Source organism: Hyperoodon ampullatus, assembly GCF_949752795.1.
Source record: "Hyperoodon ampullatus genome assembly, chromosome: 8".
Classification (NCBI taxonomy): domain Eukaryota; kingdom Metazoa; phylum Chordata; class Mammalia; order Artiodactyla; family Ziphiidae; genus Hyperoodon; species Hyperoodon ampullatus.
In genome coordinates this window covers 88,560,396-88,585,496 of record NC_136921.1, presented here as the reverse complement: position 1 = coordinate 88,585,496, position 25,101 = coordinate 88,560,396, and positions in this window count along the sequence as shown.

Sequence of the window (25,101 nt, the reverse complement as noted above, 5' to 3'; positions counted from 1 at the left end):
CCCGCAGGCTCAGCGACCATGGCTCACGGGCCCAGCTGCTCCGTGGCATGTGGGATCTTCCTGGACCGGGGCACGAACCCGTGTCCCCTGAATCGGCAGGCGGACTCTCAACCACTGCGCCACCAGGGAAGCCCAAAATGTTGCTTTTTCTTATTTTGACATATATATATATATTTTATTGAGGTACATTGATTTACAACATAGAGTGTGTGTGTGTGTGTGAATGCTTACTCAGAGTATAAAGAGTAACAAAGGCCTATTTTTATGAAGAACATGTTGTTTAATTATTTGGGGTTAATACTGATTGCATATCCATATGACGTGACATGCTGTGGACCTCTAGTTCTCCCCTCCTCCCCAAAAAGAAGCAAAGGAGGACCTTAAATATGAGAACAGAGATGAAACCTTCAACTCAATAACTCTCCAAAGAAATCACGTACTCTGTACAATTGAGATCCCATGGGTGTACACAGTGGAACAAAGTGTATAAGCTCGTCTCATTTACAGTTGCATACTTCTAGCTAGAAGGCTTTGCCAGTATTCCACATATTACAGTAATTTCAATGTATTTTACATTATCCTTGGATAAAAAAATAAAGTGGTGATTGAGACAGTCTACCATTTGGTTATTTTGGGTTGTTTTTGTGGATTATTAAGCAAATAATCTACATATCACATCACACCATTCTGGTGATAATGCACTGATGATGCCTGCTGAATTTAGTCTCACTCAATCTTTTATTTTTAAAGTTAACCTTTTAGCAAATATTTGCTGTTTTGTTTTACTGAATGAACCCATTTACTATTTTTTTTACAACTTAGAAAAGTCCTATGAAACATTCAGCTAAAGCCGATAACGAGCACGATCACTTATTTTATCATACGACTTTGTATACTTTAACTACAATATGCTTTCAACACACATTTATTGAACAGATTCTTTATGCCAGCCTTACACACACCTTATTCCTAAGATTTAAAACAATGGGATCTAGAAGACTTTAAAAAATGGACTTAGAATGAAGAAAGACTTCGAGAAACAATGTAAGAATTTCAGAGCTTCAGAACATTTATCACAAGGAAATCGGTCACGGTCTAAAGGAGGTCCAGTTGCCACCTTCCTTATGGAGGCTGAGTGTTCCTGACGGGTTCCCGTCACTGTGGCTGAAGCCTGAGAGGTACAGCCTCCTTCCTCCCATCGTGGGCCACACTGAGCATCTTTCCGTTGCCCTTGGAAAGGCTGGTCTAAGATGACTCTCAGCCAAGCTTTTTTTTTTTTTTTTTGGCTGCGTTGGGTCTTCGTTGCTGTGTGCAGGCTTTCTCTAGTTGTGGTGAGCAGGAGCTACTCTTCGTTGCGGTGTGCAGGCTTCTCATTGCAGTGGCTTCCCTCGTTGTGGAGCGTAAGCTCTAGGTGTGCGGGCTTCAGTAGTTGTGGCTCGTGGGCTCTAGAGCGCAGGCTCAGTAGTTGTGGCACATGGGCTTTGTTGCTCCGCAGCATGTGGGATCTTCCTGGACCAGGGCTCGAACCCGTATCCCCTGCATTGGCAGGCGGATTATTAACCACTGTGCTACCAGGGAAGTACTCAGCCAAGCTTTTTTTTTTTTTGCGGTACGCGGGCCTCTCACCACTGCGGCCTCTCCCGTTGCGGAGCACAGGCTCTGGACGTGCAGGCTCAGCGGCCATGGCTCACGGGCCCAGCCGCTCCACGGCATGTGGGATCCTCCCGGACCGGGGCCCGAACCCGTGTCCCCTGCATCGGCAGGCAGACTCTCAACCACTGCGCCACCAGGGAAGCCTAGCCAAGCTTTTTAAGAAATATGATTGTCAAGGGGTTGATGACCTGGAAAGTAGATTCCACCAACATTGATATATTTTAAAATTATCAAAAGATAAAAAATATATATAAAAAGGAAAAGTTCTCGATCCCTTCTCACATCATGGCACTGACAAAACCCGCAGTGTCAGAGCAACACAACAGGGGGTGGTGCTGTGAAATGTGGCCACATTAGATGTAGCAGTGTGGAGGCAGATGCTACCCTGAAGTCTTACAGGTCAAAATAATAATTGGGAATTTAGGATGCTTCCAGGGAGGGCTCTACAAATCCTGGTTGAATATAATTTCAACTGTATACATAAGAAACAGGTTCAAAGTTTTCTCTCTACAAGAACTGGTGGACCATTGCCATCTCTTGGCTTCCCCAAGCACACTCATGGCCCCGGGGGTGTCAGGATGGTGGGATCTCTGTTTCAGCTTTGCCCGTGACTAGCTGTGTAACTCCCGCTAACCTATAGACTCTTTTTCATCATCTGTAAAATCATCAAATTGATGATTTTTAAGGCTCCTAGTACTGAAACTGCACGATATAAGCCAAATGTTCTTCATAGGGCTGTGTACAAATTCAGTGAATGTTTTAAAAGGACAACATATGTCAGGTGGCCTTGGCATGTTCCTTGTTGATTTTCATAAAGGTTCCATCAAGAGGTCCCCAACTGCCAAGAATACTCAACAGCAAAGGGATAGTCTCTTCCATTTTCCTAATGGTGTTGGGAAAACTGGATAGTCACGTGCAAAAGAATGAAATTGGACCCAAAATTACACCACTCACAAGAATTAACTCGAAATGGATTAAGGACTTAAGTGTAAGAAAGAAAACTGTAAAACTCCTGAAAGAAAACATAGGGGAGAAGCTCCTTGACATCAGTCTTGGCAATGACTTTTTGGATATGATAGCAAAAACATAAGTAACAAAAGCAAAAATCAACAAATGGGACTACATCAAACTAAAAGGCTTCTCCACAGTGAAAGAAACAATAAAAAGATGAAAAGGCAACCTATGGAATGGGAGAAAATGTTTGTAAACCATATGTCTGATGAGGGGTTAATATCCAAAATCTATAAGAAACTCACACAACTCAACAGCAAAAAATCCAAACAATCCCATGGGCAGAGGACTTGAATAGACATTTTCCCAAATGACTAACAAGTACATGAAAATGTGCTCAATATCAGTAATCATCAGGGAAATGCAAATCAAAAACACAATAAGAGATCATCTCAGAGCTGTCAGAATGGCTATCATCAAAAAGTCTACAAATAACAAACGTTGGCAAGGATATGGAGAAAAGGGAACCCTCGTACACTGTTGGTGGGAATGTAAATTGGTGCAGCCAGTATGGAGGTTCCTCAAAAAATTAAAAATAGAACTACCCCATGATCCAGCAATTTCACTTCTGGGTATATATCCGAAGGAGATGAAATCACTATTTTGAAGAGATATCTGCACTTCCATGTTCATTGCAGCATTATTTACAAGAGCCAAGACATGGAGACAACCTAAGTTTCCATGACAGGTGAATGGACGAGCAAAATGTGGTGTGTATATACACCATGGGACACTACTCAGCCAAAGAAAAGGAGGATATCCTGCCATTTGAAACAACATGGATGGACCTTGAGGGTCCCTTTCAGGAGCCTCACTTAGCCTATGCTAAGTGAAATAAGTCAGACAGAAAAAGACAAATACCATATGACTGCACTTATATGTGGAATTTAAAAACATCAAAGTCATAGAAGCAGAGAGTAAAATGGGGGCTTCCAGGGGCTGAGGGGTGGGGAAATGGGGAGATGTTGGTCAAAAGGTACAAACTTTCAGCTATAAGATGAGTAAGTTCTGGGGATCTAATGTACAGCCTGGTGACTCTAGTTAACAATACTGTACTGTATACTTGAAAGTTGCTGTGAGAGTAGAGGTTTAAGGTTCTCACCATAGCAACAGCAACAAAATGGTAATTATGTGAGGCGAAGGATGTGTTAATTATCCTTATTATGACAATAATTTCACAATATATACGTGTATCAAATCATCACAATGTACACCTTAAACTTACACAACGTGACACATCAATTATATCTCAGTAAAGCTAGGGGAAAAAAAGAGGTCTCCAGCTGCTGATCAAGCCTGGCCACGTTGTGCCCTGGACAGGTCTTCTCCTGGCCTCACTGGTGGCCCTGTAGGCAGAGGAAGGCTCTTCTCATCTGTGCCTGAAGAAGCCAAGCACCAAGTGGCTTTCACTAAAGGTTCGCTCTGAGAGAACGAGGATGGGGCCAGGGCGGTACCAGGCAGTGTGACTTCTGGTGCTAACCTGATTTCCCAGTCCCGTCCAGCCCTCCATTTCCATCGCAATGAGCTGGATCTTCACTGTTTGTGCTCAGGGTGATGTACTAGCTCAGATGCATTTGGTGCCTGCCAACTGTTGACATTTGCAAGGACTTGGTAATCCGATAGTTTATCCTTTTAAGTGGGGGAGCGGGAGACACGTAACTACATTTTCCAACAAAAACTAAAAACCACTTGCTCCCAGACATATGAAATGAAAACATGGCATGTTTCTCCTTGAGCGCGCGCACCAGGCTCTGTGGCTCCAGATTCTTTTGTTTGGCTTGCTCTGCCTGCAGTCTTCCCCATTTCAGATGATGGCAACTTCATCTTCCAGTTACTCAGGCCAAGAGTTCTGGAGTCATCCCACATTAAACTGGCCAGGAAATCCTCTTGGCTCTACCTTTACTCAATATCCAGAATCCAGCCTCTTCTCACCACTGCCACAGCTACCACCCAGCTCCAAGTCCCCAGCATCTCTTGGCTGTGAACGCTTTCAGGAGCCTCCCAACTGTTTTCCCTGCTTCTGCTTATCCTTGACACAGCAGCCAGAGTGATCCTGTTACACCCCAGGTCAGCCTACATCACACCTCTGCTCAAGACCCTTTTTGCCTGCCGTCTCACTCCTGGTAAAAGTGAAAATTCCAACAGCACTCTACAGGGCCTAACAGGATCTGGCCCTGTGCTGACTCTCTGACCAACCTTCCTACTCCTCTTATTCATCCTCTCCAGCCATACCAGGCTCCTTGTTCCTTAAGCAAGCGAGCCATACTCCTGCCCCAGGGCCCTTGCACTGACTGTTTATTCTGTCTGCAATGCTGTTTCCCCAGATCACTGTCGAGCTTGCTCCCTCATCTCCTTTGGGCCTTGACTTAATGTCATCTTCTCAGGGAGGCCTACCTGGTCTCCACTATCTCAAACTGCAAAGACCACTGATGTTGTCTGCACTCCTTCCCGCTTTACATTCCTCCATTGTACTGACACTATCTAGCAAACTATGTATTTTTACTTATTTGATTTATTTTCTTTCCCCAGGAGAATGTAAGCTTCTTGGAGGCAGGGATTTTTGCCTGATTTGTTCACTGTGGCTTCTCCAGCTGCTAGGAGAGCGCCTGGCACTTAGTAGGTGCTCAGTTATGACTGGATGGTGCTGGGAACACTGCCCAAGGCCACCGGATACGAGACAGGAATGCTCTCCTGCCCGAGGCCACACATTCAGACCAGCTTCCTTCTCCTTGCAGAGAACATACAGAGTCATCCCATTTCATCTTTCATCTGAACATTGAAATTGAGACTTTTTCTAGCATCATTGGCACGGGCTCGAGCACTGCTGATTCTCCAGAGGTTTTCATCTTGATGAGAAACATGATAATGAGACTATCAACCCCCAGTGACTTTGAGGCATGAACAGCCGCTTTGGAGTTGGGCATTTTGCCTTCTAGAGCAGTGTTTCTCACCCTCTAATGCACACACGAATCACCTGGGCAACTTGTTAAAATGCAGATTCTGATTCAGTAAATGTGACTGCGGGCCAGAGTCTGCAATAAGTTCCTGGTGCTGCTGCTGAATTGGGGCTGCATTGGAAACAGCCAGGTTCTAGTCCATTTCTCCACGGGCACACATTAGAGGGGGGCCCCACAAGTATTGTCTGTATTGGACTCCCCAAATAAGCATTTAAAAAGGCCAGCGCTCTGGGCCTGGGTCTTGTTAAGGGCCCCCCGGGCGCTTCCTGACTTTAGAAGCAGCACCTGGTCCAGGAAAGTCCGGTCTTGCTTAGGGCAGTGTCCATCGCCAGCCCTCTCCCTGCATTTCAGGGTCCTGAGCCCCTTCCAGGAAATCCTAAGCCTCATGTTTCCCCACCGTCACCCTGCCAACTCTTTCACACAAACCAAGCTTGGCTTTTCAGTGAAAATATAGGCTATCAAGTCTCAACAACCTCAACTTCCTTCCTCTCCCCAAAACTCCAAATTATTTGACTTTCCCCACTTTCCCTTCTGTTTCAGGAAGAGGCATCAGTCGTCCAGGCTGAGCTTTCATCTCCTGCCTCCTGCCCCCCACGGTCTCGCCCCAGCACGAGGCAGTAGAGCGAGTGGTTGGGGGTCTCTGGCGTCAGGCAGCAGGGATCTTATGGGCTGGATGACCTCACCCAGGTTACTCACTATCTCTAAGCCTCACCTGACTCATCTGTAAAATGGGGATGAGGATGGTGTCTACTTCACGGGGTTGTGGGGATGAAAGGATTAATACAGGAAAACGTTTAGAACAAGGTTTGGCGAATCAGATCAAAGTTCTTATTTTGTGCAATGATCTCTTCCTGCGTGTCTTCAGTCTTGGAGGGGAAGAACAGTGACAGGGACTGAATGTTGCCACTGTCACCTTGAAACTGGAAAGATTCTTTTTTTTTTCTTTTATAATCTTTTTTGGCCACACTTCACGGCCCCCTCGGCAGTGAAAGCACGGAGTCCTAACCACTGGACCACCAGGGAGTTCCCTGAAGAGATTCTTCACAAGGTTCTCAGGTCTTTTGTTGGGAGGTGTCCTCAAGGTCACTAGTGGGTGATGGTCAATGGTGTCTGCTCCAGTCCATCCTGTCTTTTAAACCGAGTTGACTCCTCGGGGCCATCCACACCCTGGGCTCTTCAGCCCTGTCCACGAGGCAGTTGTTCTGAACCTTCTTTCCTCTCCCCAAACCGTGCTCTAGGCTTCTTGCTCCGTCCCTGCATCTTCCTGACCTTCTTGTCTTTGTTTCCTATTTTGGCCTCCATGCTAGTCCCTTAACCTGGAGGACAGATTTTGGCTTTTCCAGCCTTGACCCTTGACACCCAAAGGACACTTATTCCCTGGTTTTCTGGCTCTTTGACTCGTGGTCACTCTGGGTTCCCTCACCCACTGAGCCCTAGTCTGCACTGACCTCATGCCAAGATCGAGTGGCCTGGCCAGCTCCTTTCGGCCCTGTTTCCTCAGGGAGGATTGGACCGTCGTGCATGATAATTAAGATGATGTTGACTTATATTTGCTGAAACTTACTATTGTCTTGAGTGGTTTAAATGGATTGTGTCATTTTATTTTAACTGTAAATCTGCAAAGTTTTATCTTCATTTGGGAGGTGAGGCTCAGTGAGGTTAAATTCAAAACCACTCACGTAGAGCATCAGAATGTGCCACCTTGAAGTATACCAATTTGGCATAAGGATCCTCTTGAGCTGAAGGCAATTGAGAATCAACAGATGCAGGAAGAGTTCCTACCCTTCTTTTTTTTTTTTTTTGCGGTACGCGGGCCTCTCACTGCCGTGGCCTCTCCCGTTGCGGAGCACAGGCTCCGGATGCACAGGCTCAGTGGCCACGGCTCACGGGCCCAGCCGCTCCACGGCATGTGGGATCCTCCCGGGGCACAAACCCGTGTCCCCTGCATCGGCAGGCAGACTCTCAACCACTGCACCACCAGGGAAGCCCCCTACCCTTCTCTTATCTGCCTAACAGGAGGGCATAAATTTTCCTTTAAGAACCCTAACCTGCTCCCACCACCAGGAGGGGAAGACCAAGATGCGGAGTCGATACCCAGATAAACTTGCAGACATAAAACTTACTAAGATAACTTATCTTCCACTGGTTCCCCTATATATTTCCTAGTCACTTCTCCATGATTTATCCTCCCTTGAAGCCCAAACCCTCTTTCCTTTGTTAAAATGGTATATACGCCTCTGAGTCTGATTGCTTTTTTGAGTTTCACTTCTTTTCTGTGAACTCCTATGTGTTTCAATATTAACAAAGGTTCTGTGCTTTTTCTCCTGTTAATCTGTTTTGTGTTAGTTTAATTCACAGGCCCCTAGGTACTGAACCTAAGAGGGTATAAGAAAAGTTTTTCCTCTTCAACATGATAAATGTAATTCAGTTCATGGGCCCTGGGAAAAACTTCTTTTCATTCAGTAGCACCTGTCTTCTCTCTCCCTTGCCCCTGCCTTAACCCAGACCCTCACCAGCTCATTCAACGCTTAATGCAGGAGCTTCCCAAAGGCTCAGTGTCCCCGCCCTCGGGCCCTTCTCCCTTGGTCCACCCTCCACGCCAGTACCAGGGAGCTTGCTGTAAGGCAGGTCTGAGCCTGCCTCACTCCTATGTGAAGCCCTTCAGTGGCTCTTCCTGTCAACAGGAGAAAGTCCCCATGCCTCTCCCATTCTTACCAGACTTCCTTTCTTGGAACATCCTGGGCTCCTTCAGTACATGCTTTCTCCTCTGCCCAGATTTTCTTCCCTCTAACTTGGCCTTCTGCACAGATGATCTATTGAACTCCCCTTTCCAGGCTCATCATGAACAGCACCTCCTCTGTTGGGTATCTCCCAGGGTGAGTTAGTCACTTCCTCCCGTCTGTTCCTTGTCTGCTCCTCTCCCAGCTTCCTTGTGCCATTGCATGTTAATGATCTGTTTACACACCTGTCTCCCCTCTGCGCCCCCAGCCTGTGTGCTCCTTGAGGACAAGGACTGCAATGTACTCATTCTGTGCCCCTGACGCCCAGCCCAGAGGGTGGCAAGGGGCTGTGTAAACAGTTAATAAGTGAGAGGCTGAAAACTGGCTTTCCTCTAAATGATAAAACAAATGGCTCTTTGATGTCCCAATTATACTAAGCTATTTTCTGTTAGAATTATAATATTTTAGAACTGGAAAGCACCTTAAACTTTATCTACCCCGAACCTGTCATTCTAAAAGCCAAGGAAAGGGGCTTCCCTGGTGGCGCAGTGGTTGAGAGTCTGCCTGCCGATGCAGGGGACACGGGTTCGTGCCCCAGTCTGGGAAGATCCCACATGCCGCGGAGCGGCTGGGCCCGTGAGCCATGGCCGCTGAGCCTGCGCATCTGGAGCCTGTGCTCCGCAACGGGAGAGGCCACAACAGTGAGAGGCCCGCGTACCACAAAAAAAAAATAATAATAATAAAAAAATAAAAGCCAAGGAAAGGATGGTTGGGAGTAGTGAGGTCACTTGCCTGCCATAATAACCTCCAACTCTCTGGTTCAGAGTCCTGTGTGTCAGTTGGTTATGGTGTCTAACACTGAGCAGAAAAGACACCTTTATACTGGCTCCTAGTACTGCTTGGCTGTCTGTATGATGAAGAACACAGCCATTTCCACTAATAACAGGTGTTTGTGGTGTTTTCATTTAGTGTCCTGGGCGCTGCTGACATTGCTGAATTAGAACAATTCTAGAGAATTTATTTTCATGTGGAAAGATTATTAATGGCACTCTAAAATTATTAATGTAGCCTATTGTAAATGATGAGAAAACTCTTTAGTGTTTTATTTTTTTTCCACAAAGACCTACTTGAATAAAAGAGAATGCTAGAAATGAAAAAAAGAAAGTTCAACTAATGTCACTACAGAATTATTCCTTTAATCAGAGAAATGCTAAAAATGAACTATATCTATTTTTTCAGATTTATTGAGGTATAACTTACAAACAAAAGCTGTATATACTTAAGATGTACAACGTGATGTTTTGATATACGTATACATCATGAAATGATTACCACAATCAAGCTAATGAATATATCCATCACCTCACATAGTTACCATTTGTGTGTGTGTATGTGTAATGAGAACATTTAAGATCTAATCTCTCAGCACATTTCAAGTACTGTATACAGTATTATTAGCTAGTCATCATGCTGTACATTAGATCTCCAGCACTTATTCATATTTGAAACTGCATAATTGAAACTTTGTGCCCTTTGACCAGACATCTCCCCATTTCTCTGCCCCCTAGAATTATTCCTTTTCATGTTACATCGTAATTAATGATTCATACAATTATAATTGTATTTTGGGGAAACAAGGCCTCTGATATAAAATAATTTATAATAATTTAATCTCTGGCATCTTAAATGTCAGATGAGGGCAAAATCTTACCTGGCAAAGACTGTAGGGTCATGACTGCCACATAAATGGGGTGAGCATTTGTTATTTTGTTTGCTTAGCACTCCCCCTTCTGAGACTGTATTTCGGGAAGCTGCTGGTTTAATATATGATTTAAAAGAGAGTTGCATTTTTTAATTTGACCTCAACTGTCTGGCACTGTGCTTGTCACCAAGAGAGAAGTTGGCGCGAGTTGGGCCAGTCACAGGACCTGATCTCCTGGCAACAATTAGTCCGAGAATGCGCATGCGTCGTAAGCTAGACCAATCAGCGTCTTTCCTTGGCTTTTAGAAAAACAGAAGCCCGTAGGAAAAAGCAAGTGGTACTTTACCCTCCTGCCTGGATGCTGGGAAGATGGAACTGTGTGAACTGTAAGTGGCTCTGGTTGTAGCCAGGAGGTAAAGGTGATCTGAGGGAATGAAGGCAGGCAGCAGAGAGGAGCAGAGAGGAGGAGGAGTGGGTAGAGAGAGGTCTTTGACAGTGTGAGAGGATCTGGTTCTCTTGCTCAGGAGGCACCCCTCTTCTTGTGGTCTGGTATCAGCCAATGGGATCTATTTTTTTTCTTTTTTGCTAGTTTGTGTCTTGAAGTTTTGCAACCAACTAACGCTTTGCTAGAACCTAACATGCAGATTTTGTTTTGCTTTGTTAGATAAACAAGTTAAGCAAATATGCCTTCTCTACCCTAGAATGTAGATTGCACTGTCTGCATGAGGCAGATATGTACAGGCACGCTATATTTTTTTCCTCTAAGTTCTCTCCTACTTCAATAATTCTTCTATATCATTTATGTAATAGGAAATTAGAAAAATAAAGTTTGAGAAATGTGTCGAGCCACCTGGCTAAGCTCATGCAACTGCCAAGCAGTCCAGTCTGCCAGACAGACTTTAATCTGGAAATTTTCTTTTAAAACAAACCAGTTTGATGCAAACGTTTTTGTTGAAATGCTTTATAGATCAGAGAAGAACTGGCTGTCTCAAAAAGCAGCTATTCATAGTAATTAACACCTTTGGGAAAAAAATGTTTTTGTCTTGAGCACGTGACCAAAAGTAGTAATAGAACACTGAATAGGTGCATTAATCAAATCAAATATAACCTTTTGTATTAAATTCTGGAAATTTGAAGGCAGGACAACTGAAATGGATTTTACACAGCATAGTGTAAATCATAGAGTTCTTGATGGGGTAGGGGACTTAAAAAAAGAAAATCTCCATGGCTTTGGTTCCTTTGAGATTTTTCCACAGGAGAGAGTTGGGGCCTGGTGAGCGGGCAAAAGAAAATGAAAAGAAAAAAATGATCGCAAGAGTTATAATGCTGGCACAATGTGAATGAACACCTGGGCATGATAGGGGCAAGGGAAACCACTTTTTCTCCAATACCGTCTACCATCTTTTGAATTTATTCTTGCCGGAAGTTTCTTTCCACAAGCAAAAGGAAAAAGAGCAGAAAATTTGAAAATTTCTATCAAGTTATGCAGAGCTAAGAGCAAACCAGTATTTGCATCCCCTGACTCTCATATTTAAAACTTTATTCTGAATGCATAAGTATTTAGAAGGTTTATACAACTTTGAAGGTAAACAGGAATAGAGACATACACTGAATTTAAACTCCCTGTTTGCAACTCTTCCTTTGCCTGGAATTCAACAGATGCCTGATGGGATAGCTGGCAAGAGGCTTGGATGAAGTCACCGAGGGAACTGTTTGGCTAGTGACTCATGATTTAAGTTTGTTTAATTGTTTTGGCAAAGTCAGTATGTTGTTCATGGGTGGAAGTAGAAATAATGAGGATATTTGGGTTGATGCTGTTTCCGATTTTTTTGAAGGAGCTGCAGTAGAATGTTTTCGTCTTAAATAAACAGAAAGGAGATTAAGAGTCCAGGAAAGAAAATGTTGGGCGATGACATCCATTCCTTAACTAAAGGTTTTAATGAAAACTGGGTTCCTCCAGGAAAAGGAATTCAATCCCCTGGAAAACAATCTTGTAGAGGAAGTGGCAGGCTTTTTGATAACTTTCATTTGTGAATATTAAAAATACTTTGTAACTGGACATTGTTAATAGAAGCTTGTACTCTTCTTGATAACAATTTCTATTATATACGTGTGTCTGTTTGTGGTGACACCTAACTTACCAATGTTCCTCAGTTATCTGCAACTTTGCCATGATTCAAAAAGTGAGAAAAAATTGGCTGAACGAGATGTCCCCACGTCCATTAACTAAAGCCCTTGCACTTTATCCATAGATGTTCTTGTGATTTCTTCTAGTGTTTTCTCGCTTGAGTAAAACACTAGTGTGCCACTCTGCATCTGCTTGCATGAACCAGACCTCTAATAATTAACCCAGGCTCCTTCCTTCATCCTAGCACACCCATCCAGGCCATGCCGCATTGACCTTTTAAATAGTTCTCAAACTGTCTGCTCCCTTTCACCCATAGGAGTTCTTTATTTATTTTGTGCAATGGAGACTTTTGGCAGCCTGGTGAAGGCCATGGGCCCCTTTTCAGAATAAGACTGAAATTCATTAAATAAAGTACATAGGATCACAAAGGAAATTAATTATGTTAAAATGCAGTTATCAAAACATTTAAAAATTGAATTATAATAAAATATGTGCTTCTTTATTAATGCATTGTATAATATGATATAGTGGCAGGCCTGACAACTACAGTAATTTTCAAGTAGTGATGAGTGTAAATGGTATCTTGATGTATCTGCAGCAGCTGCAATGTGATCTGAACACACCTGTGACTCCTCTTGGTTGCAGGGTCACAGATGATGCTGATACTACTGTGGTTTATTATCTACAGTCATCATGGAAGGAAATATTAAATTTCAAACAGAAGTTGGTGAAAGTAAAGAAGTGCTTGTTTTCCCACCCAAGTTCATAGATTTCTGTGGAGCCCAGGCCTTAGTCCAAGCCACTGGATGTACTGCCACAGTCTCCTATTGGATGTACACACTTGCCCACATCCAAACCATCCTGCATTCTGTGGCCAAGGTGGTGTTTCCAAAATGCAAAATTTGTTGTCACCTGTCCCCCACTCACTTGTACCTCAACTGCCCACCATTGCTCTTAGACTAGAGACTGAAAGGCCTGGGTCTCGGCCATGAGGGTCCTGTGTCGTGGATTCTTTTTGTTCTCTTAGACCATAGGGGTTTTGCACACATGTTTCCCACTGCTCGGAAAGCTCTGTAGGCTCTTCCTCACCGAGTCAACACTTCCGGATTTCAGCTCAAACACCACTTGCTCAAAGAAGCCTCCTCTGGCCTCCCTGACCAGTTCCGGGTTCTCCACTGCATCGGAGTCTCTCATTCCTCAGAGGGGATGTTGCATTTATTTGTGCGATTCTCTGACTAATGTCTATCTGCACCCACTGGCTGTGGGTTCCACGAGAACAGGTTCTACACTATCCCCAGGATGGTGCCTGGCACATAGGAGATGCTCATTAAGTACTAGTAGGATGAAGAAATGAGTGAATGAACATTCCAACAAGTATTTAGCATCAGAAGATGCAGTGGTGTCGTGGGGTATGTGTTGAGGAGGAAAGAAGAGAGTCAGAGGCAGACGACGCATGACAGCAGGGAGAAGTGATGACGGTCTCTCGTTCTCTCGCTTGAGGAGACAGAACTCCCCAAACAAGCAAAGACGTAACCAAAAACAGACACCTTCTCCCCACCCCGAGATTGAAGCCCTTCAGTGTAACCCCCCAAAAAGAGAGTTTTATGTACATTGACAGGCGCCGATAGTACCGCTGTATTATAGGACGGAACATTAACTTTTTTTTTTTGAATTTTATTTTATTTATTTTTATACAGCAGTTTCTTATTAGTTATCCATTTTATACATATTAGTTTATATATGTCAATCCCAATCTCCCAATTCATCACACCACAGAACATTAACTTTTGTTCTAAGGTCAACCCTAAATATTGAGAAAAGTTTAAATTACATTATTGCATTCACATATTAAAAAAGGAATGTTGGGGTTCCCTGGTGGCGCAGTGGTTGAGAGTCCGCCTGCCGATGCAGGGGACGCGGGTTCGTGCCCCGGTCCGGGAAGATCCCACGTGCCGTGGAGCGGCTGGGCCCGTGAGCCATGGCCGCTGAGCCTGCGCATCCAGAGCCTGTGCTCCGCAACGGGAGAGGCCACAGCAGTGAGAGGCCCGCGTACCGAAAAAAAAAAAAAAGGAATGTCATAAAATTGATAAAAATCAAGACTTGTTTTCGAAAAGAAACGATTATTTGTAAAATAAACTAATCCATGAGGTCAGATGACTATAGCGTGTGTGTATGTGTGTGTGTGTAATATACGTGTGTGTGTGTGTGTGTATATGCCTATACATACATATTTATTTATTTCCTGGAAATATATTCTTTGATCCCAATATTTAGATATTAATTTCCATATTAGCTATAAAATATATTCCTTCAACAAAATAACTGAGAAGTAGAACATTCAGTGGGTTGATGATATCAGTGGAGAATGATATTAATGAGGCCAATTTATGGGTAATTTTCTTACAAACTGAGTGAAGACATTGTATTCTGTACATAGATTTCACTCCCACCTCCAGCTAGACATGGTGCAAATGCAGGCCTAGGGGATTGGATACAAGTACATGGATGGATGGTATATATCCACCCTTGATATTTACGAAATGCCTAAGGTTGACTTGTATGACATAATTTTGAGTATCTACCATGCTTAAGGCTTGATAGGTACTGGGATATGTAAAGATCCCATAACAACATTGGATCTGGTTTCCTATATGATCAGATGCATTCTTACTGAGATGGGACTGTTGTATGGGGTCTCCTTTATGGGAGAAAAATCTACAAATAGTAGTCTTTGGCTGGCAAGAGGCAGAGTATTTTTATTCTGAACGCCCACAGCACAAGATGAATCATTAGGTATTCACCCTGCACACCTTCAGCATGTGAGGCAAAGCTTGGAGTCGCAACTCTGGAGAGGCTGCTCTCTCTGAGATGTTCCAGGAGGGATAGGAACCACTTCCTGTCCTTTGGGAAGCATCTCACAAACATTGCTCAAGATTTGGATTCAGGGCTTCCCTGGTGGCGCAGTGGTTGAGAGTCCGCCTGCCGATGCTGGGAGGAGCCCACGTGCCGCGGAGCGGCTAGGCCCGTGAGCCATGGCCGCTGGGCCTGCGCGTCCGGAGCCTGTGCTCCGCGGCGGGAGAGGCCGCAGCAGTGGGAGGCCCGCGTACCGCAAAAAAAAAAAAAAAAAAAAAAGATTTGGATTCAAACAAAAAGTTAACTGATTGGCTTATCTGTTGCTCATCACTTATTTAAAGTAAAATTACATAGAGCCCTCCTTCCTCAAGGAGGAGGCCAGTCCAGTCTGGGAAAGTGATCAGCTTTGTGAACTGGAGCCAAGGGCATGGGCTACAACCTTCAGTGACTCCCTGGACTTATTTCCATTCCCTCTTTTCCACTGAGTTTGGACCCAGCAGCCTGAAACAATGTCTATGAAGCTGTCACACTCGGATGTGTCAAAGCGACTCAAGCACCTTTGGGCTGGGATCACTGAAATGATGGAGTTTTATGGTCTTCCCTCTTAATGCTCATTAATGCCTCTTCAGGGAGCACTTCATTTACACATCATTTACATGCAGTTTTGGGTGAAAATTCAGTATTGCTCTTGCATGGGAGCCATGTTTTTATTTAAATAAGGTGAACCCCTTGTACCCCACGTGCAGTAAGACTTATCATGGAATTACATTACAATTTTTAACAAAAATAATTTCCAGGTTTCAAAGGAAGAAAAATAGGTTGAGCCAAGAAAACATTCATATTTTGCATATGGTAATTCTTAAGAAGAATTCAGAAGAATTACAGTCTTGTGTAATAAGATTTAGCCTAGAGGTTTATTACCTTATCTATGTCTTAGGTTGATAGTAGGAATACAAATGCCAATATAATGCAAACCTTGGAACAGTAAAATCATTATGTATTGTATTTACTGGGCAATTTCAGAGATTATTGATAAATATTGTTTCTGATCTCTGGGTCATAGAGTTAAAAAGTATGGAATATGACTTCATGCATATACAAGAATAATCCAAATTTAAAATGAAAAAACAAAAGAATAATAATCGTCCATGGAGATCTCATCATACCCAGATATTGAAACAGAAGAAAATTCTTTTTCAAGTCAGAGTTCTATCATGTTGAAGAAATGACTGGAGAACAGATGAGGTCTCTTTCCTTAGGCATTAAACAAATAGTGACAAGTATTTCACTTATTTATGGTGATTATAAATGACCAGGGCGAGAAAATTTTAAAGTCATTACTGCAAGGATAATATCAATCACTTTCAGTCCATTTCTGTTTTTTAATGTGTGTGTAAAGCAACAGAACATGCAATTCGTAGACAGTTCTTTTAATTAAAGTTGGAGATGAAAGAGTTATTTGGGAGCTGTTTCTCTGAATGAAGAATATTGATATTTTCAATTGAATTCTGAATTGAGTTTCCAGTAAATTGGAATGCAGGGATTTCTCTCCAACTACATGGGATATTTTAGTTATTAATGACCAATCATTTCAAGAGTGAAAAGGACTTGAACCAACTTTTGATGTGAGAGAAAGGAACCACTGTATTTCCGTTTTAAGCGTTTATTCAGCTGTAGTTTGAGATGCATTAACAATAAATAGATTTCAAAGTTAGAGTGTTGATATTATTAATTTATAGTGTAGTTGGCATTATTTAACCTGTGTAATAGCACCTCTGTCCTATGCCAACTTCATTTCCACACCTAAGGTTTAGAAATGCCATCTCCCTTCAGTAATTATGAAGCTGGAAATGACTCTTTGCACCTGGTTCACGGTTCGTTTTGCTGTTCACAGTCTTCCATGAATATAAAACCCTGGGGTATGCTTGATTTGGGGGAATGTTTATTTCTGGTCCACACATCTTGAGATAGGATGTGTAAATGGGCCTGCATTTTATAAAGGTGCCTGAAGACTGTGAGGGGGTTTGTGGTCCCTGCAGAAAAGGTATTATTATAAAGCAGCAGAAGAAAAATGGAAAATACAAAAACCCAAAGAAAATTCCCCCAACAGCACAACAAAAAGATTTTCTGTAGCCACGGAGAGCCCTTCAGTACCCAAATCCCACCTGAACAGCGGTGTTCATTCACATGCCTCATGAACAGCTGAGTGCAGAGCCGGCTCTAGATAAAATAGTGATGTAGGTCTCTGGTTTGTCTTTGGCTTGTTTAACCTCCGAGGTCAGCACTATCCTCCTCCCCACCCCGCCCCCCTCAGGAGCTTCACTTCTACTCTTTTTGCATTTTAGGCACTGAGCATCCCTTTTGCTCTTTTAATCCTCATGTAGGTAGCAAAGCCTGCCCTCCAGGACCCAGGAGCACAGAACCCAGAGCCGTTGCTGCTAAGCCCAGAGACGCAGCAGAATCTGTAAGAATTTCAACAGATGCTGTAAGGTCACCTAATCAGCTGTGTACTTTGCTCATTTAGGCTATAATTTCACATACGCCCTTTCAGCTCACATAAAGCAAGAGAAATGATGGCTGGAGGTTGGACATGTAGGGACTGAGGCCATGAAGAGGGACGCAGAGATGAAACTTTGTGTGTTCTTGCTTGCTCATCTTTCTTAAAAATTGATTTCACAAAGAGTTTCTTCATTTTAATCTTATAGAACCAACACTTGGCTTTGTTGATCATCTCTATTTTTTTGTGTTTGTTTTCCATTTCATTCATTTCTGCACTTATATTTTTATCAACTTTTTTTTTTCGAATGTCCTAAATTGGATGCTTAGCTCATTAATTTTTGGTTTTTAAATGATCTAACATAAGCATTTAAGGATATACATCTCTCTCTTTGTACTATTTTTGCTACATCCACAAGGTTTGATAGGTAGTGTTTTCGTTATCATTAATTTCTGAGTATGTCTGAATTTCCATGACATTTTTCTTGAGTTATTAGAAATTTGTTCTTAAAAGTTTCAAATATGTAGGTCCCCCCAGGCCCCCACTATCTTTTTGTGATTGACTTCTGATCCCTCAGTATTGAATTGTTTTGTGGTCAGAGGGCAGGTTCTGTTTGACATGGATATTTTGAAATTTGCGGAGACTTGCTTGTTGGCCTAGAATTGTGGTCAGTTTTTTTTTTTTTTTTCCAGTATGCGGGCCTCTCACTGTTGTGGCCTCTCCCGTTGCGGAGCTCAGGCTCTGGACGCGCATGCCCAGCAGCCATGGCTCACAGGCCCAGCCGCTCCACGGCATGTGGGATCTTCCCGTACCGGGGCACGAACCCGTGTCCCCTGCATCAGCAGGTGGACTCCCAACCACTGCACCACCAGGGAAGCCTGTGTGGTCTTTTTTTTTTTTTTGCGGTACACTGGCCTCTCACTGTTGTGGCCTCTCCAGTTGCGGAGCACAGGCTCCGGACGCGCAGGCTCAGCGGCCATGGCTCACGGGCCCAGCCGCTCCGCAGCATGTGGGATCTTCCCAGACGGGGGCACGAACCCACGTCCCCTGCATCGGCAGGTGGACTCTCAACCACTGCGCCACCAGGGAAGCCCCATGGTCAGTTTTTATCAATGTCCCATGCAGATACTTGGAAAGAATGCACATTCTTTACTTGTTGGATCCAGGCTTCTATTTGCATCCAGTGAACTAAACCTAAAAATGATGTTGTTCAGATCAGCTATGTCTGTGCTGGCTCTTCTTCCTTTGCCCCTCCAGATGTTCTTTCTAAGTTTCCTCACCCTGCTTTGTGCTGCAGGAGGCTGACTGTATGCACTAAATCAAGGACTCCCTACTCCTGGCTTCCTTGGCTCAGCCAATGGGGATGTGGGTAGGAGATTGGAAAGAGGTAGAGAGAAAGCTCAGAATATTAACTCATCCAGCTCCCTCCTTCTTGGGCATTTCAGCAAAGACTGCAGTCCGCTGAAGAAGGCCACCGAGCTTGTCAGGCACCATCTCCTTCAGCTACAGCTCTCACTGGTGTTGGTGACCGAGTCCTTTAGGCCTAGGTGGGGTAAGCTGCCCCTGTTGCTAGCCCTGGAAGTGCTTCTGCATCCATCCCTGGTTGGGGTCCCTTAACCTCACCCAAACCTTGTGAATATTTAATTAAACTCTCTCTCTTCACCTCATCTGAGTGTGGCGTCACTTTTCTGCTAAGATCTGACTGATAGAATCTCTGGGCTCATTTTTGCTGTGTGACTTAACAATAACTGATAGAGGTAGGATGAGACCTTCCATTATGACAGTGGACTTGCTAAGTTCTATGCTTTATATATTTGAGGGGGGCTATTTTTTAAAGTGTATACACATTTAGATTTGTTCTATCTTCCTGGTGAAGTAAATCTTTTATCATGATATAGTGGCCTTCTCTATACTTTTTGGTCAGGATTCTTTACATTTTTAAGAATTATTGAGAACCCCAGAGATTTATGTTTATATGGGTTATATCTATCCATATTTACCATGTTAGAAACTAAAAAAAGATTATTTATTAATTCATTAAAAATAACAGTAATAAACTCATTACATGTGAACATAACATTTTAAAAATTAAAAAGTTCTGTTTTCTGAAACAAAAAAATTAGCGAGAAGAGTGGCATTGCTTTACATCTTTGTAAATCTCTTTAAATTCTGGTTTATTCAAAGATAACTGAATTCTCCTTTCTGTTTCTGCATCTAATCTGTTGGGATATGTTGTTTTGTTTGAAGTTGAAGTATATGAAAAAAAAATCCCGCTTTACATAGATATGTAGTTGGAAAAGGAAGCAGCATTGTCACAGCCTTTTCAGACAATCATGGACATTCATCTCTGATACTACTCTAAAACTCAACAAGGGGTGGTTCCTTACAGGTTAGTTATAATATGAAATCTGAAAACAGATCAATGAACTTTTCATATTCTGTTAAAACTCATTGATCTGTCTTGTACTTTGAATGGATCTCTTGCCCATGCATGATGTTGTGTTGTTTTTCATTGGTTGTTTGGGAAATATTGGTCCACTGAGCTATGCACGTCTTCTAAATGTTGACACATTCTGTTATATAGTATAAAAAACTCCCCACATTTGTGCCATGCATTGAACATAATGAACTAATTCTAGCTTTCCCTCTGCTTTCAATTCACTGTCCTTAGTTTTCTCATGTGTAAAATGAGGGTGATGAATATGCTTTTCTCCCAGGGTGTCTTGGAGGAAGAAATGAAGTCATGGCAGTGAGGGCATTCTGTGAGTGCTCAGAGGCAATGGAAACAGCTGGAAGGATGGAAAGATTAGAAAATTGTGTCCTTATTGTCTTTTCTCAAAAACGTCTCGTTAACATTTTAATAGAGTAAATGCAATGATTATATTATCATTAAAATTCTTCTATTCATAAAGTAATTGATACAATATTCACTTTTTTTTTTTTTTTTGACCATTCTTGTTCTCCTGTTGGATTTTTTTTTTTTAAATCAGTTATACATATACATATGTTCCCATATCCCCTCCCTTTTGCGTCTCCCTCCCACCCTCCCTATCCCACCCCTCCAGGCGGTCTCAAAGCACCGAGCTGATCTCCCTGTGCTATGCGGCTGCTTCCCACTAGCTATCTACCTTACGTTTGGTAGTGTATATATGTCCATGCCGCTCTTTCACTTTGTCACAGCTTACCCTTCCCCCTCCCCATATCCTCAAGTCCATTCTCTAGTAGGTCTGTGTCTTTATTCCTGTCTTACCCCTATGTTCTTCATGACATTTTTTTTTTTCTTAAATTCCATATATATGTGTCAGCATACAGTATTTGTCTTTCTCTTTCTGACTTACTTCACTCTGTATGACAGACTCTAGGTCCATCCACCTCATTACAAATAGCTCAATTTCGTTTCTTTTTATGGCTGAGTAATATTCCATTGTATATATGTGCCACATCTTCTTTACCCATTCATCCGATGATGGACACTTAGGTTGTTTCCATCTCTGGGCTATTGTAAATAGGGCTGCTATGAACATTTTGGTACATGTCTCTTTTTGAATTATGGTTTTCTCAGGGTATATGCCCAGTAGTGGGATTGCTGGGTCATATGGTAGTTCTATTTGTAGTTTCTTAAGGAACCTCCATACCGTTCTCCACAGTGGCTGTACCAATTCACATTCCCACCAGCAGTGCAAGAGTGTTCCCTTTTTTCCACACCCTCTCCAGCATTTCTTGTTTCTAGATTTTTTGATGATGGCCATTCTGACTGGTGTGAGATGATATCTCATTGTAGTTTTGATTTGCATTTCTCTAATGAGTAAAGATGTTGAGCATCCTTTCATGTGTTTGTTGGCAGTCTGTATATCTTCTGTGGAGAAATGTCTATTTAGGTCTTCTGCCCATTTTTGGATTGGGCTGTTTGTTTTTTTGTTATTGAGCTGCGTGAGCTGCTTATAAATTTTGGAGATTAATCCTTTGTCAGTTGCTTCATTTGCAAATATTTTCTCCCATTCTGAGGGCTGTCTTTTGGTCTTGTTTATGGTTTCCTTTGCTGTGCAAAAGCTTTTAAGTTTCATTAGGTCCCATGTGTTTATTTTTGTCTTTATTTCCATTTCTCTAGGAGGTGGGTCAAAAAGGATCTTGCTGTGATTTATGTCATAGAGTGTTCTGCCTATGTTTTCCTCTAAGAGTTTGATAGTGTCTGACCTTACATTTAGGTCTTTAATCCATTTTGAGCTTATTTTTGTGTATGGTGTTAGGGAGTGATCTAATCTCATACTTTTACATGTCCCTATCCAGTTTTCCCAGCACCACTTATTGAAGAGACTGTCCTTTCTCCACTGTACATTCCTGCCTCCTTTATCAAAGATAAGGTGACCATATGTCCGTGGGTTTATCTCTGGGCTTTCTATCCTGTTCCATTGATCTATCTTTCTGTTTTTGTGCCAGTACCATACTGTCTTGATTACTGTAGCTTTGTAGTATAGTCTGAAGTCAGGGCGCCTGATTCCTCCAGCTCCGTTTTTCGTTCTCAAGATTGCTTTGGCTATTCGGGGTCTTTTGTGTTTCCATACAAATTGTGAAATTTTTTGCTCTAGTTCTGTGAAAAATGCCAGTGGTAGTTTGATAGGGATTGCATTGAATCTGTAGATTGCTTTGGGTAGTAGAGTCATTTTCACAATGTTGATTCTTCCAATCCAAGAACATGGTACATCTCTCCATCTATTTGTATCCTCTTTAATTTCTTTCATCAGTGTCTTATAATTTTCTGCATACAGGTCTTTTGTCTCCTTAGGTAGGTTTATTCCTAGATATTTTATTCTTTTTGTTGCAATGGTAAATGGGAGTGTGTCCTTGATTTCACTTTCAGATTTTTCATCATTAGTATATAGGAATGCCAGAGATTTCTGTGCATTAATTTTGTATCCTGCAACTTTACCAAATTCATTGATTAGCTCTAGTAGTTTTCTGGTAGCATCTTTAGGATTCTCTATGTATAGTATCATGTCATCTGCAAACAGTGACAGCTTTACTTCTTCTTTTCCAATTTGGATTCCTTTTATTTCCTTTTCTTCTCTGATTGCTGTGGCTAAAACTTCCAAAACTAGGTTGAATAAGAGTGGTGAGAGTGGGCAACCTTGTCTTGTTCCTGATCTTAGTGGAAATGGTTTCAGTTTTTCACCATTGAGGACGATGCTGGCTGTGGGTTTGTCATATATGGCCTTTATTATGTTGAGGAAAGTTCCCTCTATGCCTACTTTCTGCAGGGTTTTTATCATAAATGGGTGTTGAATTTTGTCGAAAGCTTTCTCTGCATCTATTGAGATGATCATATGGTTTTTCTCCTTCAATTTGTTAATATGGTGTATCACATTGATTGATTTGCGTATATTGAAGAATCCTTGCATTCCTGGAATAAACCCCACTTGATCATGGTGTATGATCCTTTTAATGTGCTGTTGGATTCTGTTTGCTAGTATTTTGTTGAGGATTTTTGCATCTATGTTCATCAGTGATATTGGCCTGTAGTTTTCTTTCTTTGTGACATCCTTGTCTGGTTTTGGTATCAAGGTGATGGTGGCCTCATAGAATGAGTTTGGGAGTGTTCCTCCCTCTGCTATATTTTGGAAGAGTTTGAGAAGGACAGGTGTTAGCTCTTCTCTAAATGCTTGATAGAATTCGCCTGTGAAGCCATCTGGTCCTGGGCTTTTGTTTGTTGGAAGATTTTTTAATCACAGTTTCAATTTCAGTGCTTGTGATTGGTCTGTTCATATTTTCTATTTCTTCCTGATTCAGTCTTGGCAGGTTGTGCATTTCTAAGAATTTGTCCATTTCTTCCAGGTTGTCCATTTTATTGGCATAGAGTTGCTTATAGTAATCTCTCATGATCTTTTGTATTTCTGCAGTGTCAGTTGTTACTTCTCCTTTTTCATTTCTAATTCTATTGATTTGAGTCTTCTCCCTTTTTTTCTTGATGAGTCTGGCTAATGGTTTATCAATTTTGTTTATCTTCTCAAAGAACCAGCTTTTAGTTTTATTGATCTTTGCTATCGTTTCCTTCATTTCTTTTTCATTTATTTCTGATGTGATTTTTATGATTTCTTTCCTTCTGCTAACTTTGGGATGTTTTTGTTCTTCTTTCTCTAATTGCTTTAGGTGCAAGGTTAGGTTGTTTATTCGAGATGTTTCCTGTTTCTTAAGGTGGGATTGTATTGCTATAAACTTCCCTCTTAGAACTGCTTTTGCTGCATCCCATAGGTTTTGGGTCGTCGTGTCTCCATTGTCATTTGTTTCTAGGTATTTTTTAATTTCCTCTTTGATTTCTTCAGTGATCACTTCGTTAATTAAGTACTGTATTGTTTAGCCTCCATGTGTTTGTATTTTTTACAGCTCTTTTCCTGTAATTGATATCTAGTCTCATAGCATTGTGGTCGGAAAAGATACTTGATACAATTTCAATTTTCTTAAATTTACCAAGGCTTGATTTGTGACCCAAGATATGATCTATCCTGGAGAATGTTCCATGAGCACTTGAGAAAAATGTGTATTCTGTTGTTTTTGGATGGAATGTCCTATAAATATCAATTAAGTCCATCTTGTTTAAGGTATCATTTAAAGCTTGTGTTTCCTTATTTATTTTCATTTTGGATGATCTGTCCATTGGTGAAAGTGGGGTGTTAAAGTCCCCTACTATGATTGTGTTACTGTCGATTTCTCCTTTTATGGCTGTTAGTATTTGCCTTATGTATTGAGGTGCTCCTATGTTTGGTGCATAAATATTTACAATTGTTATATCTTCTTCTTGGATCGATCCCTTGATCATTATGTAGTGTCCTTCTTTGTCTCTTCTAGTAGTCTTTATTTTAAAGTCTATTTTGTCTGATATGAGAATTGCTACTCCAGCTTTCTTTTGGTTTCCATTTGCATGGAATATCTTTTTCCATCCCCTTACTTTCAGTCTGTATGTGTCTCTAGGTCTGAAGTGGGTCTCTTGTAGACAGCATATATATGGGTCTTGTTTTTGTATCCATTCAGCCACTCTGTGTCTTTTGGTGGGAGCATTTAGTCCATTTACATTTAAGGTAATTATCGATATGTATGTTCCTATTCCCATTTTCTTAATTGTTTTGGGTTCGTTATTGTAGGTCTTTTCCTTCTGTTGTGTTTCTTGCTTAGAGAAGTTCCTTTAGCATTTGTTGTAAAGCTGGTTTGGTGGTGCTGAACTCTCTCAGCTTTTGCTTGTCTGTAAACGTTTTAATTTCTCCATCAAAGCTGAATGAGATCCTTGCTGGGTAGAGTAGTCTTGGTTGCAGGTTTTTCTCCTTCATCACTTTAATTATGTCCTGCCACTCCCTTCTGGCTTGTAGAGTTTCTGCTGAGAGATCAGCTGTTATCCTGATGGGGATTCCCTTGTGTGTTACTTGTTGTTTTTGCCTTGCTGCTTTTAATATGATTTCTTTGTGTTTAATTTTTGACAGTTTGATTAATATGTGTCTTGGTGTATTTTTCCTTGGATTTATTCTGTATGGGACTCTCTGTGCCTCCTGGACTTGATTAACTATTTCCTTTCCCATATTAGGGAAGTTTTCAAC